The sequence below is a fragment of the Arachis ipaensis genome, chromosome B05, assembly GCF_000816755.2.
Source record: "Arachis ipaensis cultivar K30076 chromosome B05, Araip1.1, whole genome shotgun sequence".
In the NCBI taxonomy this organism is placed as follows: Eukaryota; Viridiplantae; Streptophyta; class Magnoliopsida; order Fabales; family Fabaceae; genus Arachis; species Arachis ipaensis.
Window position 1 is genome coordinate 129,286,143 of NC_029789.2, and position 9,738 is coordinate 129,295,880.

Below are 9,738 nucleotides of genomic sequence, written 5' to 3' on the forward strand. Positions count from 1 at the left end.
AATCTCAATAAAATTCAATAAATTCTTATCTAAAATAATAAGAAAATAAGAAAAAGATGTTCACGCATCAATTGATCCTTTGATATATATTGAATGTTATGTGACTCACCAAGAATGGAACTTTTTATAAAATTTAAGGTGTGGAGTTGGATTTTCGGATTTATTTATATGTTGATGTTTGAATAAATTCATAAGACGAACGATAATCACTGCAATTAAAATCAGTTTTCTTTATACATATCCTTTTATGACAATTCTTAAAAGATAATCAGTTTTCTTAATTAATTATTTTGGCTGAAATAATTAATTAAGATACTTACAAAGTTTACAAGAAATGTGTCAAAAAAAAAGCTAAAAAAATGTATTCTGAATAATAAATTATAATTTAAAAATTTACTTTCATAGGTTAATCTCATGTAAGCTGTTCTTGGTGATTTCGAAATCTAATACCTATATGCAAGCTTCAGCAAGAACTCAAACCATTTTATCCCAGCAAGGCAATTACCAAATTTCTAGAAGTTTAAATAAAAAAAAATACTAACAACTATTTAAATGACTTGATATAATCCACTGGCATGCCAAAGTTACAAGAAGCGTAGAACTAAATATAAAATTGAAAAACAACAATTAATCTAAATGATCAATCTATATAGTATACATGCAGCTCAAAAAATTGTATTCATGGCAGCAAATTTGATCCATAAATTAAATGTAATAGCAATCCTAATAACTGATTTGGTAATCACCAGAAGAAATCAACAAAATGAAACTCATGATTTGAACATGCAAGCATCGAAACAAGCCCAAATAACAAAAACAAAATGAAATTCATTGTTTGAACAGAGAATGAACAGAGAATAATGTGAATGATGAAAACCTAACCTAATGTCACCGTTGAACAGGGGTCACATGTGGATGTCAGAGACGGTGATGGAGACGCGCCTATGCTGGTGGATCGGAGGCGGCGGACACAGGGTCACGGAGGCTTAGGACGTGAGAGACGGCGACGATACTGCTGTTGGAGGCGAAAATAGGGGGCGTTGTAATCGGGGTCACGGAGGCTAAGGACGGGATAGACGGTGATGGAGATGGAGATAGACGAAGGAGTGAGAGATAGAAGGGATGTGGCGGTGTTGGTGAGCAGTGGTGAACGGCGGTGGTGGAAGAGGTTCAGATCTGAAGGTTGAGAGTGAAGTGCTCTAAGTTAGAAGAATAGACAATAACTCGTGTTTTGGGAAGTGAAAACTGATGAAAAAGGAAAGAGTTTTTTTATTTTGTATTAATTTTAATAAACAAAAATACTTAACCATAATTAATCATATATGATTAAGATATATACGTATTCGTATTTGTATATAAATAATATTTAATATATTTTTAAAATACATTAAATTTTAATTTTTTTAAATCATTTAATTATTAATTGACTAGAATTAATGATATCACATGTCTATGTTGTATTGGTCTACAAAAATAAAATACAAATTTTATTATAAATGTTAGGGTATGAGAACAATCACCTACACAAATTTGTATTCAAATTTTATGTTTTCGTAGTGTTTAGGGACAAATATGGGATGCACCATATATATGTACTCAACTTACATGTTAACTAAGCATTGAATATCAATTTATAGTGTTCATGATAATAGAGTTGAAGATTTACATTCAACATAGTATATTTTTTATTGTAGTTACTTCCTTTTATTTTAGGAAAAAAATTTTTATACTAGCATTTTTCAACTTTGCTTACTCATAGTAAGTACAATGTTATTATAATTTATAAACAGCTACTTGAGAATGACAAACCCACAATAAAATGTTATGGACTTTCTAAAAGTTTGTGAAATTTGAGATTCTTGATCTGAATCAAACACATTTTATCTGCAGCCGAGACCTTGGATCAATGACAGCATCACCTGTTTTGCTGGGAGCTGCACCCAGGTTCAAATTTTTAGTTAAAAATATAGAATCTATGTTAGTAGTAATAGTATTAGTGTGTGTGAGTGAGTATGTTGTGTAATGTATAAGACCAAAAAACAAAAAAAAGACACATTTTATCCAAAGTATTATCATTCTTGAGTAAGCATTGCAGTATTCTAAAAATGTAACTCTAAAATTGATTGCAGGAAATTAAACATAAAGAAGAATCTCCACTTCTTGACAAAATTGTGTTTAATAAGGCAGGTATAATGCATAAGTTTAATTTTAGTTTCGCAACCATGAGAATAAATATGAACGGTAAATTATTATATTCAAGCAGTGTTTCTAGAATTAGTTTCTCGAAATTTCTTCCATTGGCAATTATTTTTGCCTTCTTTGTTTTCGCATTGCTATTAATAAAAATGTGAGAAGAAAAATATTGAAGGTTAAGAAGTGAACTAAGTATTATTATTTTGAGGAGATCAGATAGAAAGCTCAATTCTTAAGTATTGGTTGGTGGTTCTCTCTGTTTTAACCATTTAGGCATTTTGGTGATATTGGTGCAATTATGAATTGTGATGATATTTTTGTATCAACCATTTTTACACAGACCAAAGTAATAAATTGGTCATTTAATGATGGTTTAAAATGTAAGGTTTGTTTTATAAATGTACTAGGGAATTAAATATGATATAAGAAAGTATTTTAGAACATATGATTATTATTCTCATGGTACTCTCAATATTATTAAAATCTTCTGTACGAAATCCCATTTTATTTGATATAATTTTATATTTATTCACTAATTTTGTCATGTTTTTCGCTATTCATCTAGTTCATTCAGGAGTAATTATTCTCTCATGATATGGCTAAAAAGATTCATGATTTTTTTATATTCTTTGTACGTTCATAAATGAAAATGTATCGTAGATGCTTCGTTTTTATTTTTTTACTTTTTTGTTAATTTGATTTTTGGTGTATCTTTCAACAGTAAATAAGATTTTTGAATTTTAATTTTTTAAATATAATTTTTTTTTGGTATTTGGGCAAGTTCGTCGGACCCCGACGAACTCTTTAAAAACTAGCAAGTTCGCCGTGCCCTCCCCAAACTCCCCTTTAAAATTTTTAAAATACATGTTTTTACTTTTTTGTTAATTTGATTTTTACTTTTTTTTTTAATTTGATTTTTGGATGCAGTTAGTGTTTAATATAAATGAGATTTTGCAAGAGCAAGAGATTGTATAGAAATTTTTTTTTTCTAACAAAGAGCAAAGAAAGCTCAACACACTAAAATGGAGCGACTCAAAGAAATAAAACACATAAAATAAAGCAAAAGGAACACAAAAATAATCAATTTATTGTCATCATCTCCAGCATTCCCATCAACAACCAAATAAATCATCCCACATGGTCCACACCATTTCTTGTAGTTCGAAAAACTTTCTCATTTTAACGTTTTGGACGCAACTCTCTTTATTCTTGAAAATTTGCGTTTCAACCAGATATTTCACATTACTGCAAAAAAATCAATCAACCGTTTTTTCTGCTCATGTTTTTTGTCAGACACTCATGTCTAACTCTCAAACAGTTCTTTGATCATACCCGGAACAACCTAAGTACTACCAAAGTAATTTCAACCACAAGCACCACACCTGTCAGGTAAACTTACAGCAAAAAAATAAATGAACAAATTCTACATTTTTTTACACAGAATATTATCACTTTTATGAATGACTCTTAATCTACTTAATCTCTCTTTAGTATTCACCTTTTTCACTAAAACAAATCAAACAAAAAACTCAATTCTTGACGGCACCAACCTTCTTCAAATTATACTAGTAAAGCTATAATTTGTGACTTCTTCTTCTGCAATACCTGCATAAGGAAATTAATAAAAAAAATATTTTTTTTATCAAATTTTCACACCACTCTATCCTCTCTACCAATTGATAATTTAATTGACCTTAACATTTTATGGAGTTAGTTGACAAGTGCCAATTCCCATTAAAATAACTCTCTCCTCTAATAAAAATTTCATATTCACTCTAAAATTTATAAAATATATTAGTACATTATTGCTATATTAAGTTAATTATTGATACAAGTGTTGATCGTTTAATTTAAATCTAATCATTATTAGAATTGAACACCATATTTTTTGTGTTTATTTTTATTATGGTAGTTTCATTTTATTTGAATCTTTATGGTGTATGAATGCTATAATTATTATTTTTTTTAAATAACAAATTACTTCATGTGTTATGTAGCTACTTTATATGTTTCTACTATGTGTGCGTGTGTGTGCGCACTAAGTAATATGGCTTATGTATGTACTAAGTAATAAAGCTTATGTCTTATAAATGATTATATTAAAAAAATTATATTTTCTTTCAATCTAATGTTAAATCCTAGTTCCCAATTGAAAGTTGAAAATTAATGCATAAATTTTGTAATAAGATCTAATTGTGATATCTTTTATGATTTGAAAATATTTAGTAACCAAAGAAAATCAGCTAAAAACAGCTATAACTTGCTTTATTTAGCATTCATTAATTATTGCGACAATTAATGAATATTAAATAAGGTAAATTCTGGCTTTTTTTTGTCTCCCTAACATTACCGTATACAAATATTCTCCACATACAAGTGATTTGTCCATACAAGTCCATACAAGTTATTTTAACTTAATTCAGCTCATGCGCCTCTTAATATAACTAATTTTTCAATTTACACGCGAATATATAACTTCTTTTTTTTAGAGGATTTCGTTTTCTTTTTCGAATTTCGTCAACGTTTTCTGCGTTCTCTACATTTTTTCTTCCTTTGTTTTTGTGCATTCTCTCTGTGTTCTCTTTCGTCATTTTCATGTGTTCTCTCTGCGTTCTCCTTCTTTGTTTTTCTCGATTTCATTTGTTATCTGCCTTCATTTTTTAAATCAAGCTCTGAAATTATTTTAAAGATAATGAATGATTCAAGCTCAGATTGTCAACTGAGCCAGCGTGAAGTGGATTATTATTTTGAATCCAATGAAGTGCCTGAGGTGTGGTTCAATTCTAGTTAATGTTTTCCTTAGTAGTTTATGATTATGTAGGTGAATAATGTTGTGAACCTTGGTTGTGAAAATTTTTGTTCATTGTTGATTGTTGAATTGAATGTAATGTAGTAGTTCTGATAAATCTGTTCCATTTTAAATCAGATTTTTCGGTGTAAATCAGAAATATTTTGGTGTATTAGGGTAACTTTTCGGTGTATCTACAGATTCTGACTTTTTCAATTGAACGGGGGTAAATTGTATTGTTGTTTTGAATCGAATCAAGTAGTGAGGTGTGATTTGAATCTAGATAATATAGTTTGTTTGTAGTTTATGATTTTATAGTTTTTGTTTGATGATGAGTTCTGAATTTGATTTTATTATTCTTGATGATGCACTTTGCTGTATGATAGATTTTAACACGGTGTATTGTGTACTATTTTCGGTGTATTTTGTAGCTTTTTTGCTATATTGATGAGCAGCTTGTTTCGAAAGTTGGGATGACTTTTAACAAGCTTGAAGATGCTATAAATTCGAGAAAGATTATTCGAAAGTTGCTGGTTTTTCTACAAGAATTCAGAGCACAAACAAGAAGGAAAATGAAATTAAGAACCAATTGATTACATGTAGCAAAGAGAAAAATGAAAATCGAAAATATCTCCAACCGAGAAGAAAAATCCTTCAGCCGGATTAAATTGTCCTGTAAGAAGTTATATACACATACTGAAGGACATTGGTGTTTGGATAATTTCGAAGGCCGTGTTGCATCATTCACATCCCTGCTGTCCAAATCAAGTAGAGATGCTTAAACAGCACAGGATGGTGGCCTTATCCCTCTTGTACGTGGTTGTGGTGTGATGTGGGGATGATGATTTGTTTCGCCCACAGTGAGGACGGTGGCTTATTTCCACTCACAGAATAACGAGATTGATTATTCAATAAAGGAATGGGGTTGGGATTGGTTAAGATTATGATTTTCATAAATTTGGTGATGATAGCGAGTTTGTGATTGATAATGATTATTGATTGGCAAGGTCATGGGTTTTGTCCCGCTTGCGTTATTGATATTGTGGGGATGGTGATTCGTCCCACCCACGGTGAGGAGAGTGGCTTTGCCCACTCACGAATAGACAAGTTGAGGATAAAAAATTCTCTCTCTTGTTGTGGTGTGGATGTGAGGAAGGTAGAAAGACACTCTCTTTCGTATTGTTTTTCTACATTTTTCTCTGATTGCAAGGTGGAAAGGCACACTCCTTCAAATGTGAAAAGACACACTCCTTCCTAATTCCTCGCGAAGAAGGTAGAAAGACACTCTCCTTCATTTATATTCCTCCTGGGGATGCTCAATAATGAGACAATGTCTGGGTTAGCTATCGGATGTGTCGGATTTTAACATTTTTAACCGACAAGTGAGCTCATGGCCAGTAGGACAGGTATGCAACATGTGCATTTGTTTGCTATTGTTTAAGTATAAATATTTGTTTTGATTTGTCTAACTGTATATTCCTATTTAATTGCTAATTGAAATACTTGCCATACTTGCTCTCTACTTGTGTTTGTCTTGTATTGCTATCTTTGTAATTGAAATTACTGAATTGAATATGATTAAGTGAAACTAATGAAACATTATTCATTTTGTATTTTCGTAAAAAATACATTTTCATTCTCTGAAGAAGATAACACCTTAGTGGAGTGCTGACCTGTCTTCAAGGAAGAGGCATGAAGGATGGGTTTTTGAAGGTGTTCTCCCTTTTGCATCCTCATTGGTGCTTCCTCACTCTAACTATTCACTCATTACATGTTTAATTCTATTTGTCTTTTCATCAGCTTTTGTTTGTATTTATTCTTTCATGCTTATTGGATCTTTATTGTTCTCTATTGCATTTATGACCTTCTGATCATTTATGGTCAAGATATGGTATTCTTTTTTGGAAAAAGCTCTACATCAATATAAAAATTACATAGATGGTATTCATATAACTTTCACTCCACGTCTCACATCTCTATTTGTTTTACACGCACCACTTATAATCTATATAACGAATCCTTATTTTGCTTTTTCAACGTTTCTCAACGTAAATCTTCTCATATAATGTAAACTTCTTTCGTGTTCTTCTTCAAGTTCTTCTTCTTCTTTAACCTAATTAAATTCGTTGTTCTCCTCTTTCGCGTTTTTCTTCTCTGCATTATGGATCTGGATTGATTCAACGCAATTAGCTTCGTCGTTCATCTTCTTCTTCGTTTTCTTCTTCTATCTGCACTTTTGACTTGAAACAATGAATGAATCAACTTCAAATCAGCTGAATGACTGCGATTTGGATGATTCTTTTGAAATGCATCAATTTGATGAGGTTTGGATTATTGAATTCTGAATCGAATTTAATGGAATGAAATTGCTAATTTTATTTGAAGTGAATTGAAAGGACTGAGGTGATCTACATCTGAATTGAATTCAAATCAATTGATAATATGTAACTGTGAGTAATTGTGAGTGTCATTAACTATGAGTAACTCCGAGTAAATTTGAGTAACTTTTCGGTTCAGTAAGTACTAAAGAGGTGGTTCATCACTTTCATATTTTCGGTTCGGTACGTAGAAAGCAGTCTAACAAAAATTAGACCAACATGTTTTGTTTTCTTCCCTAAGAACTATATAATTGTTTCACTGTAATTAAGATTTCGGTTCACCATGCAGACCAGCTGTGTTGTGGACGAAAAATTTGTCCCAAAGGTGGGAATAATTTTCAAGACCCTAGAAGAAGTTAGAAAGTTCTACAAACATTATTCCAAACTTGCTGGTTTTTCCACCAAAATAAGGAACACGACTCGGGATGGAAACAAGATTAAGAATCAACTAATTGTATGCTCTAGAGAGGGGAGGTGGAAATCAAAGATATCTCCGACTTTGAAGACAAACCCTTCAGCTGGGTTAAATTGTCCTGCCAGAATTTACGTACATATAATGAAGGATGTTAGTCTTTGGACAATTTCCAAAGTTGTTTTGAATCACTCACATCCTTATTGTCCAGACCAGGTTGAGATGCTCAAACAACACAGGGAGCTTAGCATTTTCGTGCGTCGCACCATTGAAACCCACGAGGAAGCTGGAATCAGACCGAGCAAAACCTACCAATCATTTGTGGCAGCAGCTGGCAGCCACCGTGAACTAGATTTTATAGAAAAAGACGTAAGAAATTACATCACAAGGGAAGTACAGAATATTTCAGAAAAAGACGATACCAAAGAATTTGGGAAGTACCTAGTAAGAATGAAAGAAAAGAACCAAAATTTCTTCTTTGAGCTCAACCTTGAAGGCGATCACTGCATTAAACATGCATTCTGGGCTGATGCAAGAAGCAGGGCTGCATTCAATTATTTTGGAGATGTGGTTTCATTTGATACCACATATAACACAAACAGGTATTCGGTTCCCTCAAAGATACTTTTGATGCTCAGTGGCTATACATATTTCGGTTCACCATAGTGTGCTTGTTATTTATGCATGTACAATTTGGTTTTAGGTTCTTTTGTTGGCGTGAATCACCACGGGCAGTCGACACTTCTTAGATGCGCGCTGATGAAAAATGAGGACATTCAATCATTCAAATGGCTATTTGAGTGTTGGCTACGTTGCATGGGAGGGAAGGCACCAAAAGGTATTCTTACCGATCAATGCGCATCGATTCAAAGGGGGAATTGAGCTATGCATGCCAACAACAATTCACCGCTGGTGTATCTGACACATCATGAAGAAGATCCCAAGCAAACTAAATGGCTACAAGGGACACATTGATATTGAACAAGAGATGAGCCATGTTGTTTGAAACTCGTACACAAAAGACAATTTTGACAGAAACTGGAACGATTTCCTCACAAAGTATGGTCTCGGAGGCAACAAGTGGCTTTCAGGTAATTGAGATTTCAATTCAAATAATTTTTATTCTTATATATTTTTTTTTTCAAAAGCATGCACTGTTTTCGGTTCACCGCAACTTACAAATTCGGTTCGGTTTGCAGAGCTGTACGAGGATCGGCATATATGGATTCCGATTTACTTGGATCACCACTTTTGAGCTGGGATGAGAAGCACACAAAGGAGCGAGAGTATGCATTCATTTTTCAACAAGTTCATCACACAGAATAGCTCCTTGAGACAATTTGTGAAGCAATACGACAATTGCCTCGCAAGCAGAGAACAAGTAGAGAGAGAATTTGATGCTGTAGATTTTCACACTGTGATACCGTGCACAACAAAATCAGCAATAGAGGCACAGTTTCAGTGTGTATATACCCATGAGAAGTTCAGGGAAGTTCAAGCTCAATTTAGAGGTAAAGTGAATTGTATCACAAGATCAATGCATTCAACCCTAAGTTTTACAACATATGAAGTCATAGAGCAGGTTTTCAACTCCACATTCAACAAGTTTATCGTCACCTATGACGCAGTATCACGAGATGTAAAGTGCCATTGCTTGCTGTTTGAGTTTAGGGGCATATTGTGCCGCCATTCCCTAAGCGTTCTAAGCTTTGAGCGAGTGGATAACGTGACACCTAAATACATATTGGAACGCTGGAGTAAGAACATAAAGAGGAGGCATACACACATCAAGAGCAGCCAAGATGAACCTGTACTGGAGCCAAGAAGTAAGAGATTTGACGAATTGGTGTCTCGGTCACACAATATATGTAAATTTGCATCCAAGTCTTAAGAGTTGACCGGAATTTTGCACCGAGCATTTGACAAGGTCATGGCGGAGATGGAAGAATATCAAGAGAGAAGGAAAG